This window comes from Manis pentadactyla, chromosome 10, assembly GCF_030020395.1.
Source record: "Manis pentadactyla isolate mManPen7 chromosome 10, mManPen7.hap1, whole genome shotgun sequence".
Taxonomy (NCBI): Eukaryota; Metazoa; Chordata; class Mammalia; order Pholidota; family Manidae; genus Manis; species Manis pentadactyla.
This window is the reverse complement of record NC_080028.1, coordinates 21,185,903-21,199,763: the sequence shown is the minus strand read 5'-3', so window position 1 is coordinate 21,199,763 and position 13,861 is coordinate 21,185,903. Positions and strand designations below refer to the sequence as shown.

The 13,861-nt window shown below is 38.4% G+C and overlaps 1 protein-coding gene across 8 annotated transcripts in view; it reads right to left on the bottom strand.

The window, feature by feature from the left end:
* The window catches only part of ANKS1B (ankyrin repeat and sterile alpha motif domain containing 1B), a 1,001,987-nt gene that overhangs the window by 284,163 nt on the left and 703,963 nt on the right, over positions 1 to 13,861 (bottom strand). The gene's annotated exons all lie outside the window — the stretch shown is intronic.

The following is a 13,861-nucleotide window of genomic DNA, read 5'->3' as shown; positions in this document are numbered from 1 at the left end:
ACAAAGAAAATAACCACAGAGAAATATGATGTAATTGAAAAGTGCTTAGTTTAGGGGTGGGAGACTTGACTGTCACTGGCTTAGCCTGTTCCATTCAAGTTGACTGTAGGTATCTGCTCAGGCTTGAAGTATTTGACTCATAGCTTGAAGGGCAAAGTGATGGATGAAATTCATAGATCGATTGACGGCACTGGCTGTATTTCAGAGGATGGTTATTACAAATGAGAAAAAAATAGCATATCTATCTGCCTATACAAGCGAAGCAGATGCTTTGGGTCATGTTTTGCTTAGAGTGTCATAAGCTATCTCAAAACTCCCTGCAACAAGGAAGTGTTTAAGATGAATGGGGATTTTTTGATTCATCGCCTCCTCCTCCAGGAATCCTTCTATTAGAGCTTGTTTATGCTTTGCTTTGTATTAGAATCACTTAGCTATTGGCCTGAGTCCTTTGTTAGACAGTAATCTCCTTGAAGGCAGATACTGTGTAATGTCATCTTTTTTCCTCCTTGCACGAAGCCATAAGCAGATGCTCAATACATTTATAGGCATAAAGTGAACAGAGACTTCTTACTTGAGAGCTATTGATCAAAAATAAGAAATGTAGCCAAGTTAGATTCAATTGTTAGATTAGCACTTCATTCGACGATACAGTAAAGATGGGTGGTAGGGAGGAAGTGGCTTGTTCAAAATGGGGAGTATGTTTTTCTAGAGCTCTTGTGTAAATTCACATAGTTCTGCTTTTCTGTGAATTCCCAAAGCCTTTAGCCATTTAATGGAACTGCGCTGTCAAGGCCCCACCACGCAGCCTCTCAGTTCGCTTCCATTTTACGTCACATGCATTTATGGAGCCCTTGTTCAAGGTACTGTTCATTTCCACTCCTCTCCCACTTTCCAATTAGTGTTAGTCAATGATTATATTACCTCTAGAAAATGCAGTAAGAAAGCCCTCTCAGTATTACATTTATTCTACTAATCTCTTAGATAGGAAGGCCCTAGTTATGACTTTAAACACCTTCTGTTCTAGCTCCTTATGGGTTAAGCAACAATCCTAAATGTATTAAAATAATTAACTTAGTGGCAAATTAGAAAGTTTTGCATTTTTCTTATCTAGAAAATGGATAATGTGCCTGTGAGAAATCCACTAGTAAGAACAGAAAGTTTACTGTGCAATACAGCCAAGGGCATTTTTTGTTACAGGTGTATGTCCCGAACTGAGTCCCTTTTCATTACATTTTGGCTCCAGGCAAATCAACAGCAAAAAATCCATTGAGTTTTGTTAATTTAGGAAGTATTTTTTGAACAAATGTGAGTAGCTATAACTAACATTAATTTAATCCTTCAACATGCCAGGCACTTCACATGCATTTTTCAACTTATAACTCACAATGACCTAAAGTTATTTGGTATAAAGTATAGTGGTGGGCTATGCTATCACCTCCATTTTACTGATGAGGAAATTGAGGATTAGAGAATCTAAGTAACTTGCCCAAGGTGATACAAGTAGTGAGTGACTAAACTAGGATTAAATTAGGTTAAAATAAAAGCTCAAGAGAGTTCATGTTTATGAACTCCAAGTTCCTTAAAAGCGCCTTACATGGATTATTTAGTTCACTCATTTCAGTATTCCCTTCATATCTTTATTATGCTTTGAAACACAGTGTTCAGACCACATGGTGAGGTGGTAAAGAACCTCAGTTAAACTGCCTGGTATGAATCCTAGTTTATCCACTTAAATAATATTTGTCCATCCTCCCCAATGTCTGTCGATTGTCTGGCTTAATATTTCTCCACAGCACTTATCATTGCTTGAAGTTACATATCCTCACTTTCATTTGTCTGCATCCCCCACTTACAGAATGTAAGTTGCACAAGGACAGTAAACATGTAGCTTTTGTTTCCATTTATAACAGTGCCTGGCATGCAGTAGGTATTTATAAAATATCTATTGGCTGAATGAAAAAAAACGGAGATTTATTTTCCTTATTGTTTATGCCTGGAGTAGTAATTTGCAGGTATAATTAGTGGGATGAAGAAACCTCATTTTTTCCTTGGTTCTCTTTCAATATTCCTCTTAAAAATTTATTTGATAAACAGGAATATAGCATATGTGATGTGCCAGGATGCATTTTGAGTGCTTTACAAATACTGACTCATTAAATTCTCACAGAACCCCTATGAAGTAGGTAAACTCAAACTTAGGGAGTCTGGCTATGTTCCCAACCATTACACCAGGCTGCTTCCTATAAAAATGCCATCTCCATGGAGTTTAATGCCCTAAAGATGTATCTTTACTCTCTCCTAGAGAGTGCCCTCCATCTTCCCCATCTTTCCTTCCTCTCCATCCAATTTAAAGGAGAAAATAAATAAGATTATTTTAGTTATTTTACTCTGTCCTGTTATGCTTTTCCTTCTTTGAAACAGCAATGCCTACTGTTAGTTAAGACTTCTCTAAGGCCACCTTTAAGGATAAATAGGTGATTTGACCCCCCACGGGCCCCTGGACCACCGACACGGTGTATGTCTGCCTTTCTTCTTGTCCATGTCCATCTCCTTCCTGCTTCCCCAGGGCTTTGGGATCCTGGCACAGTCCTTCCCTTCCACCTAAGAAAGAAGTTTCAGCCATAGGGAGGTCTATGGGGGTTGCAAAAACTGCATTTTAAGCCTGACTCTTAAAAGGAAGTCCAATTTTATGAACAATTCCTTTTCTTGTGGTTTGCCATTTGGTCCTTTCCTGTCCTTTCACAGTTTCTCTCACAAAAACAGAAGCATCCTTAGAGCCTTGGGTCTCTGATATAACACAGTCTTCACCCAGGAGATGCCTGTCATGAGCACAGACACCTGGGATTTAGTTTCAGGTCTGTCACAAAGGAACATTCTGCCCTGGGGCAAGTCAAATAATAAAACCCTGTCTTGGTTTCCTCGCCTGCGAGACAACTCAGATGAGAGGTTGACCTGGATATTTTAAGGTCTTCTGCAGTTCTAAATGGTGATTTTCTTGGAAGAATTATATAACGAAGAGAAAATGCTCAAATATTAAAATTCCTTTATTCTTGCTACTAGTTGCTACATCACTCCCAGGGAGCCTTTGTTCTTTATTAGTGAGGGTGAACTTCTCAAAGCTGAAGGATGACAGCTGTTGTGGATAGCAATAGATCAGAACCTATGTGCTCGAGATTTTCTCCCCATTTCTCTGTAAATATCGGGGGAGAGGTTGGATAATGAATAAAAGCGATATTTTTAGGTACCAGCTCTCTGGTCTACAGAATAAGTTGTTCCAAGATAAATTCATTTAAAATAAAACATTAAGAAATCCTCCCTCTTTAGCTTAGGAAGAATGCAGCAGCCTTCTTGCTTCCTGAAACTGCCTACAAATTTTGGAACAGAGCATCAGTAAGCATGCTGGGACTGTACCTCTCTCACGCCTAGGAATTCTTAGGATATCTATCCAGTCCAGATGGCTAGAGCTATCTGTACTTTGTATGTCCCGGGCTTTGTCATTTCAAAGAACTTTATAAACACCGACCATTCCTTCAGAGTGCCTGGGATAAACAAACTATTATTAGTCTCCACCTGTAAACAGAAAGTGTGAGGCATGGGGAAGGAGGTCACCCAAGGAAAATGCAGGCCACCAGGGTTTCTAGGCTAAGGAATAATAAGAAAGAGGTGACTTGCTGTCACCTCAAAATTTACATATTCTAAATTACCTACATTTTTCACCTTAAGATCAACTGCTATTTCTCCCTTCCCTATTCTCCAATGGCACCAACATTTCGCCTGAAAAATATATAATCTTTTATACTGACCTAAGTCATCTAAGTGAGCATATCTGTTCCAGAACCATAAGATATTAACAGAACTGAATGGAGCTTGAAAGAACTCTAGGAATACCAAAAGTGAGACCTACAGAAAGTAGAATATCCTACACCCTCAATTAGACTGTGGGTATGATCGTGTATTAACTTTAGGTTAAGGCCCTCATGATCATGGTGCACATACGTGTATGGGATTCTGTTTGAGAGTATAGTATGTCTTTAAGTGGGTGTCCACAGGGTGGTAGGTCAACACTGGGTGGAACGAAGTTTAAGATACCAGTTGGTGAAAAGAAAGAAATCCAAGTAAAAAGAAGGAGGGTAGATGAAAAGTGAGTGATGGTAGGGGAGGATGAAGTTATCCTGTCAAAAGGTACCTTGAGGGCATCGGTGAGTGCAGCCTACATCTTGTTATTGCCCTTCTGAAAAACAGCAGAAGAAATAGGAATGAGTTTTTATCATTTTGTTAAGTGACAGAGAAATAAGACTGAACTTTCCTTCCTGGACTTTTAAAGAAATTACATTGATTGTATACTTTTTCCCTAAAGCTTGCACACATCTTCAGCAATCATAAAGACTAGAATTAACAGACATCTAGATTTTAAGAACCTTGAAAACAGTGGAGTCTTGGACAGAAAGTCAAATCAAGATAATGTCACATTCATAATACTCCTTTTGAGCTCCAAGATAATCTATGATTCTACTGTATTAGGGCTTTCATTTCTGGAGAAGGTCTCTTCCCCTCTGACACAGGGGTCACAGTTTCAGTGACGACTATAATTAAATATGGCCCCCAATGCCTTGTTTTATTAATGAAGTTTTTGGAAAGAAAACCATACTTTTTGTGGACAGGGTTTGTGTTCTCCAGCTTGCTACAGTTTCTACCACTCCATATCGTCTCCTTTAAAAGTGTTTGAGTTCTCAAACCCTGCCACTGTATCTCTGCTTACAAGTGGATTGCCAGGCTAAGGAATAATGAGACATTTGGTCAAATGTTGCCTTTATCTATTTGCTCTAATCAGGCCTAAAGTTAAATGGTCACTTTTAATTTCTAGCTTTGTTAGTTTTTAAAAATGTGTTTTTTTCCTAACATCCTAAGAAATTTTGCCCAGTAGACTTGCCAATTCACTTTCCCAATAGAGGTGGAAATATGCTCCCTTTTGTAATGAGGCACCAATGAAGAATGAACATGCTTTTAAAATTTATAATATTTTATGGCATTACTGATTTATATATATCCCTCAGATCAGTGGTGTTCATATCATGAAGTCTTTATGTGCAATTGGTAGATCTCCAAGATCTCTAATTTGTGTATGATTGTATCATATCATGCTACATTATACCTAACTCTACAGAACAGAGACATCTGGCCCCTTTTTGAGTGGTGATTGAAAATGCAGTTTCTAAATCATTTAAGTGTGAATGTCATGGTCCCATGAAGATGGCCCATGGAAATAGAAGAAGCCTTTGGGATTGTTGTTGGTAGGTTATTCCACTTTAACCACAATGTAGACATGGAAACTAGACTGTGAAGTGCATTATTATAAAGTGTATTTGCAGTAGGCAGATTTCTGAGGTGGTCCCCAGGGGTCCCACCTCCTGGTATTCTCACCATTGTGTAAATACCTCTTCCACGTGGGCTGAATCTATTGACTTAATTCTAATGAATAGAATATAGCAAAAGGATGGGATGTTACAAAAGAGTATGCCTTCCATCTCGCTAGCCCTTGTGCTCTCACTTGTTTACACTGTTGAAGCCAGGTGCCTATGTGAGATGCTCCCTGGAGAGGCCCGCATGACAAGGAACTGAGGGAGGACTTCAGTCAACAGCTTGTGTAAAGCACTGAGGTCTCAGTCCAAAACCCCCTGAGGAATGGAGTCCTGCCTACAGCCACCTGAGTGAGCTAGGGAGTGGGTCCTTTCCCATTGAGTCCTGAGGGGACTGTGGCCCTGTGAGACTTACAGCCAGAGGACCCAGCTAGGCTGCTCCTGAATTCCTAACCCACAGAAGCTATAAGATAATAAATGCTGTTTTTACATACCATTAATATTTTGGGTAATTTGTTACATAGCAATAGATAACTAACCCAGAGTCTTACTTTTCTATTGGGATAACAGATAACTGTTCTTAAAAAAAAAAATCTCGAAGTGAGGATGGGAAAGGGGGTAATTTAATCCAGTCAGACATGTTCAGCACTATTCAGTGAAAAAAATAATTGACACTATGTAGCCCAACAAATATTGGTTAAATTGAACTGAGCTTAGAAATAAAGGGCAGCTGAAATGTAGATGTTCCTTATGTAGTAAAGTAGAAGTAGGGCAGCAATGAACAAAACTGAATTCCAGAACCTATGCTATGATCAAGAGTCCTGTAATTATAACATTTACTGGTCATCAGATATTTTTGAGTTTGAGGTTTGAGGAATTCCAAACATTTAACTTAGGAGAATGAGCAAAGAGAAAGAACATCAGAGAGGCAGGCAGGCAGATAACCAGGTACTGTGAAGGCCAACAGAAGACAGTGTGGACAATTGACTAGAGTATCAGAATTTCATGAAGCCAAGCAAGATGAAGGTGGAAGGGGGCTTATGGAATTTGTTTTTCTGGTTAGTGGTTTCGTTCTATTAGTAATTTTTGACTGGTTTTGTGGAATGGTAGCCGAGGAGCTAGTTAGACTCAAGTAGGTTGAAGAATGAGTGGGAGCAAAGGAAAGGGGATTAGCAAGGATAGACAACTATTCAATAAATTCAAAAGATAACATAAAACAGGAAGACATTAGAAAAGGAAATATTGAAAAAGAAGTGAGCAGGGAAACAAAAGTTGCTAAGTGTGCTGAAACACATTTTCAAGTCAGGATGAGAGATATTAAAAAAGCAGATACAATATGGGCCTTGACATAAGTCCTACAAACATTTAAAATGAAAATCCTTTGAATTCTTGACCTCCAGATGTTACATTATCAAAGGACAGAAGACCTTATGCCCTTTCAAAAGGATTTTAGAGGATTATCCAAAGATTTAGCCACATGGAATTCTTATGTGGGAAAAGGCAAATTATGAGTTACAAATAATTTCCTTATGTCTTGGGAACAGAGACAGTCCAATGCACTTACAGTTTCTAGGAGAGCACAAAATTAGCCATCTTTTCATGGAACTTTTGGTTTGTTTCCTTTCTTGAAAAGAGAAAAGGATCTTCTGAAGTCCTGTCAAACTTTTAGGCCTAATAAAAGGTTGAGTTGGGGTTGGTGAGGGAAATGGATGCGGGTGAAAATGGATAATTAAGCTGTGTTACTTGAGGTCAAGCATTGCAAGAGACAGAGGGAAAAAGCAAATGGAAAAGAGGAATTAATAAGATTACTAGTCTAAAGATGCCCATGCTGAGAATACATGGGATGTATTCTATGTGTTCCATGTATCAAATGTACTTGAGAATATGCAGACCTTAGCACTGGTGAATACTTCAGTGTTAAAAGGGTATATTACAGAAAACCCATTCTTACCAAAGCAATACAGTTTTGTCTTTGAAACATGAAACAACAAATACAAATGAAGCATGAAAAACACACTTTGAAGGGTGCTAACAGATCAAAATTGCACTTTGCAAACTACCTTTTCTCTGTTTAGGAACAATCTCACTAATTCCAAAACACAATATGTTAATTAAAGTATCTCAGGTAGCAGTCATGGAATATTTTTCATGACAGATGAAGAACACAAATATTCTGAAGACCAAAATTGCATAAACAAAATGAAGAGACATTTTGTCCATTTTCTGGCAGCGCAAAGTTAGAGTGAATGCAAATGAATGTGCTGGCAGTAAAATTACAGAATTAGCCATCTGAAGATTAGGCTCATTACCTAAGAAGGCAAAGCATCCATCTGTAGCATTATAACATTCTGTTTGTGCTGCTGAACATGTGTTGGGATGCTTTTGTGTATTCTCTACTCATTTGGTAGCAAAGCAAGCACTTTTGCATCAGCCTCTTAATAGATGCTTAATTTTGTATTGTTTCTATTATACTGTTTTCTCTAATGGGAATGATATTCTGTCTTAAAAATAAACACTTCATTTATTCACCATATAATTCTGAGTACAGGTTCTTTTATTTCTCATTAACAAGTGGCATGCAGACGATTATAGATGTATCTTGAAATTGAGGCACATTTCCTAAAATGTGATTTTAAAAATTCATATTGAAATAACACGTGAGGAAAATATTTATTCAATCACTGATTCTCTCTTTCTTTTAATGTGCATGTACTAAACTAAGTACATTGGGAAGTTTAAGGATGGACATGACAATGTCTGCCCTCAGGATGCATAATGTAGAAGTGCTAGAATATATTATTAGTACCTTCAGACTGAGTAGGCATAGGGCCACCAAATCTCAAAGGAAAGAGAGAGGAGTGTATTCTTTCTTTTCAGAAATATTTTTTAACTATCTGTGATGTGATTAACCTTTCTCTAGGGGCTAGGTATATAGAAGGGGGCAAGACAGCTAAGGTGCTTGAGCTCATAGACCTTGCATCCTAGAGGAGAGATGGAAAATAAGGAAGAAAACAAACAAATAAATAATGTAACTTCAGGTTACTTGGAGTGCTTCAGTGCTATGGAGAAACTAAAGCAGAACAATATGAAGGACAGTGGTAGAGTACAAGGGGCATGACTTTGAGGTCATAAAGGCCTCTGCGAGGAGATGAAAGCTGTGTAGAGATTTGATGATGTATAGAAGTAAGTGTACAAAGATCTGAATAAAAACCTTTCCAGGCAGAGAGACCAATATGGAAAGGCCTTGAGACAAAAATGAGCTTAGCATACTCTGGAACAAAAAGAACATGACAGAGTATGGGAGGAGAGAGTGAAAAATGAGGTTATAGGGTGGGAAGGGGCCATGTCCTGTTGCCTTTTGTAGGCCATGATAAGGATTTTATTCTCAGTGAGAAGGGAATCCATTGGAGATTTAAAGCAGGGTATTGTATGACCTGATTTACATTGTAGGAGGATCATTCTGGATGCTGTATGGAAATTCATTTGTACAATGGTAAGAAAGGTAAGTAGGATAGAGAAGAAAGTATGTATGAATTGTCCAGGGTAAAGAGGACCAGTGAGTAACCTACTGTAGTCTAGTCTAGGGATGACAGACTAGAATCTAATGTCATAGTTGAGTTAGAGGTGCTTGGTTTAAACTAGGGTGATAATTACCAAGGTGGTAAGAAGTGGTTCCACTTTAGGGGAAGTTTCACAGAGGAAGTGATGGGCAGCACTGTGACAAGGAGGAGCCATTCATTGACTTATTGAGTGCCTACCATGGGCTGGGCTACGTGTTGAGGATACAGCAGTGCAGAAAGATCTTTCAGACAATGAGAAAAAAACTTTCTAAATGAGTAGTATTTTAAGTAAAGATACAGAAATAGAAGATACTTAAGAAGGTACAGAGGTAGACAAATGCACTTACAAGAATTAGTTCTAAGGACCCTTTATTCTTTTCCTTTTAATGTAGAAAATTGCATGATTAAATTTCTTTATATGTTTGACTGTCCTTGAATTTGCAAAAATGTTAAGTTTCTATCAGTAGAAACTCAGTTCACTGTCAGTTGGCAAATTTCATCAGATCACTTCCTTGGAAACAGTGGTTAATATTTATCCTTCCCATTCTGAGAAGGAGAAATTAGAGCCTCCTTAGAAAGGAAAAGAGCAGAAGAGAATACAAACATACGATAAGCTCACATATTGAGCTGTAGCTATTACGTTTCATCTGCAACCCTGCCTCCAATCTTGCTCCTTGAATCTTTTCCCAACTGGATGACCCAGCTTCAGTTTTCTGTCCTTCTAATTCCCATTGTGTACTGCTTCCAGAATTAACTGGCCTAAAGCAGTCCAGTAATGTCTATTCCCAAGTGCCTAAAGAACAAATTTTAAATTTCTTAGCCCGACACAAATTGACACAACCTCCTTTTTCTACTTTGTCTCTGACTAAACTCTTCATGATCCAATTGTTTTAATCACATTGGATTTCCTTCTTCTTTTTAAATATTATTTGTGGTGGTTGCAAAACATAAACTTTACTACCTTAATCATTTTAAAGTGTACAGTTTAGTGGCATTAAGTACATTCACATTGTTGTACAACTCCCATTGGATTGTAAATTATACTCTGTCATTATTACCCTAATGCTTCTGGAATTTGTTGCTTGGATTGTACCTGTATCTGTATGGTTCCTGCTGGTCCCTGAAATGCCTCTGCCTCTCCTTATCAATTAAAATCCTATGCATCTTGAAGACCAGTCCTCAGATCCTACCTCTTGCTTTAGGCTCCTATAAAACCTTATTTGGTAACTTAAGATCAACTCTGTTGCTAGACAACACACTGCTTACAGTTAAAATGATGTCTAGTTGGCAAATTGCACCTGGACTGGGAGGATTCATACATGAACTATAAATACCTTATGGGGGGATAATACTTTGGACTTCCCGAGTGATAACTCCTATAATTATGCAGGTCCTTTGTTCCCGGAGGTGAAATCTATGGAGTTGTTACAAGAGATATTGCCTCTTATGGGAGATGGGACTATTTATCTAGGAACATTCTACACCCTCTAAATACTGATCTTTTCTTCTTATACCTGAACTGTTGGCCAGAAGACCTGGACTGATGTTTATATTGATAAAAGGACTTCCACTAAGGAGAAACTCTGAAGCTGCCTTGCTGGCCAGCGGTGTTTCCTGTATACATCACGTCCTTCTAGGTTAATCTTAAGCCGAGCATGGCCCTAGTACTTTTTTTTTTTTGCTGGATAGAATTTATTTTTTCTTGTGCCCCTCCCCCCCTTTAAATTTTGGTATCATTAATCTACAATTACAGAAAGAACATTATGTTTACTACATTCCCCCCTTCACCAAGTCCCCCCTACATACCCCTTCACAGTCACTGTCCATCTGTGTAGTAAGATGCTGTAGAATCACTACTTGTCTTCTCTGTGTTGCACAGCCCTCCCCGTGCCCCCCCCATGCACTATACATGCTAATCGTAATGCCCTCTTTCTTTTTCCCCACCCTTATCCCTCCCTTCCCACCCATCCTCCCCAGTCCCTTTCCCTTTGGTAACTTAGTCCATTCTTGGGTTCTGTCATTCTGCTGCTGTTTTGTTCCTTCAGTTTTCCTTTGTTCTTATACTCCACATACGAGTGAAATCATTTGGTACTTGTTCTTCTCCGCCTGGCTTATTTCACTGAGCATAATACCCTCTAGCTGCATCCATGTTGTTGCGAATGGTAGGATCTGTTTTTTTCTTATGGCTGCATAATATTTCTTTGTGTATATGTACCACATCTTCTTTATCCATTCATCTACTGATGGACATTTAGGTTGCTTCCATATCTTGGCTATTGTAAACAGTGCAGCGATAAACATATGGGTGCATCTGTCTTTTTCAAACTGGAGTGCTGCATTCTTAGGGTAAATTCCTAGAAGTGGAATTCCTAGGTCAAATGGTAAGTCTATTTTGAGCATTCGGAGGAACCTCCATACTGCTTTCCACAATGGTTGAACTAGTTTACATTCCCACCAGCAGTGTAGGAGGGTTCCCCTTTCTCCACAACCTCGCCAACATTTGTTATTGTTTGTCTTTTGGATGGTGGCGATCCTTACTGGTGTGAGGTGATATCTCATTGTGGTTTTAATTTGCATTTCTCTGATGACTAGCAATGTGGAGCATCTTTTCATGTGCCTGTTGGCCGTCTGGATTTCTTCTTTAGAGAACTGTCTATTCAGCTCCTCTGCCCAATTTTTAATTGGATTATTTGCTTTTTGTTTGTTGAGGCGTGTGAGCTCTTTATATATTTTGGATGTCAAGCCTTTATCGGATCTGTCATTTATGAATATGTTCTCCCATACTGTAGGATACCTTTTTGTTCTATTGATGGTGTCCTTTGCTGTACAGAAGCTTTTTAGCTTGATATAGTCCCACTTGTTCATTTTTGCCTTTGTTTCCCTTGCCCGGGGAGATATGTTCATGAAGAAGTCACTCATGTTTATGTCCATGAGATTTTTGCCTATGTTTTTTTCTAAGAGTTTCATGGTTTTATGACTTACATTCAGGTCTTTGATCCATTTGGAGTTTACTTTTGTGTATGGGGTTAGTCAGTGATCCAGTTTCATTCTCTTACATGTAGCTGTCCAGTTTTACCAGCACCATCTGTTGAAGAGACTGTCATTTCCCCATTATATGTTCATGGCTCCTTTATCAAATATTAATTGGCCATATATGTTTGGGTTAATGTCTGGAGTCTCTATTCTCCACTGGTCTGTGGCTCTGTTCTTGTGCCAGTACCAAATTGTCTTGATTACTGTGGCTTTGTAGTAGAGCTTGAAGTTGGGGAGTGAGATCCCCCCCCACTTTATTCTTCCTTCTCAGGATTGCGTTGGCTATTCGGGGTCTTTGGTGTTTCCATATGAATTATTGAACTATTTGTTCCAGTTCATTGAAGAATGCTGTTGGTAGTTTGATAGGGATTGCATCGAATCTGTATATTGCTTTGGGCAGGATGGCCATTTTGATGATATTAATTCTTCCTAGCCAGGAGCATGGGATGAGTTTCCATTTGTTAGTGACCTCTTTAATTTCTCTTAAGGGTGTCTTATAGTTTTCAGGGTATAGGTCTTTCACTTCCTTGGTTAGGTTTATTCCTAGGTATTTTATTCTTTTTGATGCTATTGTGAATGGAATTGTTTTCCTGATTTCTCTTTTCATTGTTAGTGTATAGGAAAGCTACAGATTTCTGTGTGTTAATTTTGTATCCTGCAACTTTGCTGAATCCTGATATTAGTTCTAGTAGTTTTGCAGTGGAGTTTTTAGGGTTTTTTATGTACAATATCATGTCATCTGCAAACAATGACAGTTTGACTTCTTCTTTACCAATCTGGATTCCTTGAATTTCTTTGTTTTGTCTGATTGCTGTGGCTAGGACCTCCAGTACCACGTTGAATAACAGTGGGGAGAGTGGGCATCCCTGTCTTGTTCCTGATCTCAGAGGAAAAGCTTTCAGCCTCTCACTGTTCAGTATGATGTTAGCTGTGGGTTTATCATATATAGCCTTTATTATGGTGAGGTACTTGCCCTCTATGCCCATTTTGTTGAGAGTTTTTATCATGAGTGGATGTTCAATTTTGTCGAATGCTTTTTCAGCATCTATGGAGATGATCATGTGGTTTTTGTCCTTTTTGTTGATGTGGTGGATGATGTTGATGGATTTTCGAATGTTGTACCATCCTTGCATCCCTGGGATGAATCCCACTTGGTCATGGTGTATGATCCTCTTGATGTATTTTTGAATTCGGTTTGCTAATATTTTGTTGAGTATTTTTGCATCTACGTTCATCAGGGATATTGGTCTGTAGTTTTCTTTTTTGGTGGGGTCTTTGCCTGGTTTTGGTATTAGGGTGATGTTGGCTTCATAGAATGAGTTTGGGAGTATTCCCTCCTCTTCTATTTTTTGGAAAACTTTAAGGAGAATGGGTGTTATGTCTTCTCTGTATGTCTGATAAAATTCTGAGGTAAATCCATCTGGCCCGGGGGTTTTGTTCTTGGGTAGTTTTTTGATTACCAATTCTATTTCATTGCTGGTAATTGGTCTTTTTAGATTTTCTGTTTCTTTCTGGGTCAGTCTTGGAAGGTTGTATTTTTCTAGGAAGTTGTCCATTTCTCCTAGGTTTTCCAGCTTGCTAGCATATAGGTTTTCATAGTATTCTCTAATAATTCTTTGTATTTCTGTGGGGTCCTTTGTGATTTTTCCTTTCTCGTTTCTAATTCTGTTGATGTGTGTTGACTCTCTTTTTCTCTTAATAAGTCTGGCTAGAGGCTTATCTATTTTGTTTATTTTCTCGAAGAACCAGCTCTTGGTTTCATTGATTTTTTCTATTGTTTTATTCTTCTCAATTTTATTTATTTCTTCTTTGATCTTTATTATGTCCCTCCTTCTGCTGACCTTAGGCCTCATTTGTTCTTCTTTTTCCAATTTCAACAATTGTGACATTAGACTATTCATTTGGGATTGT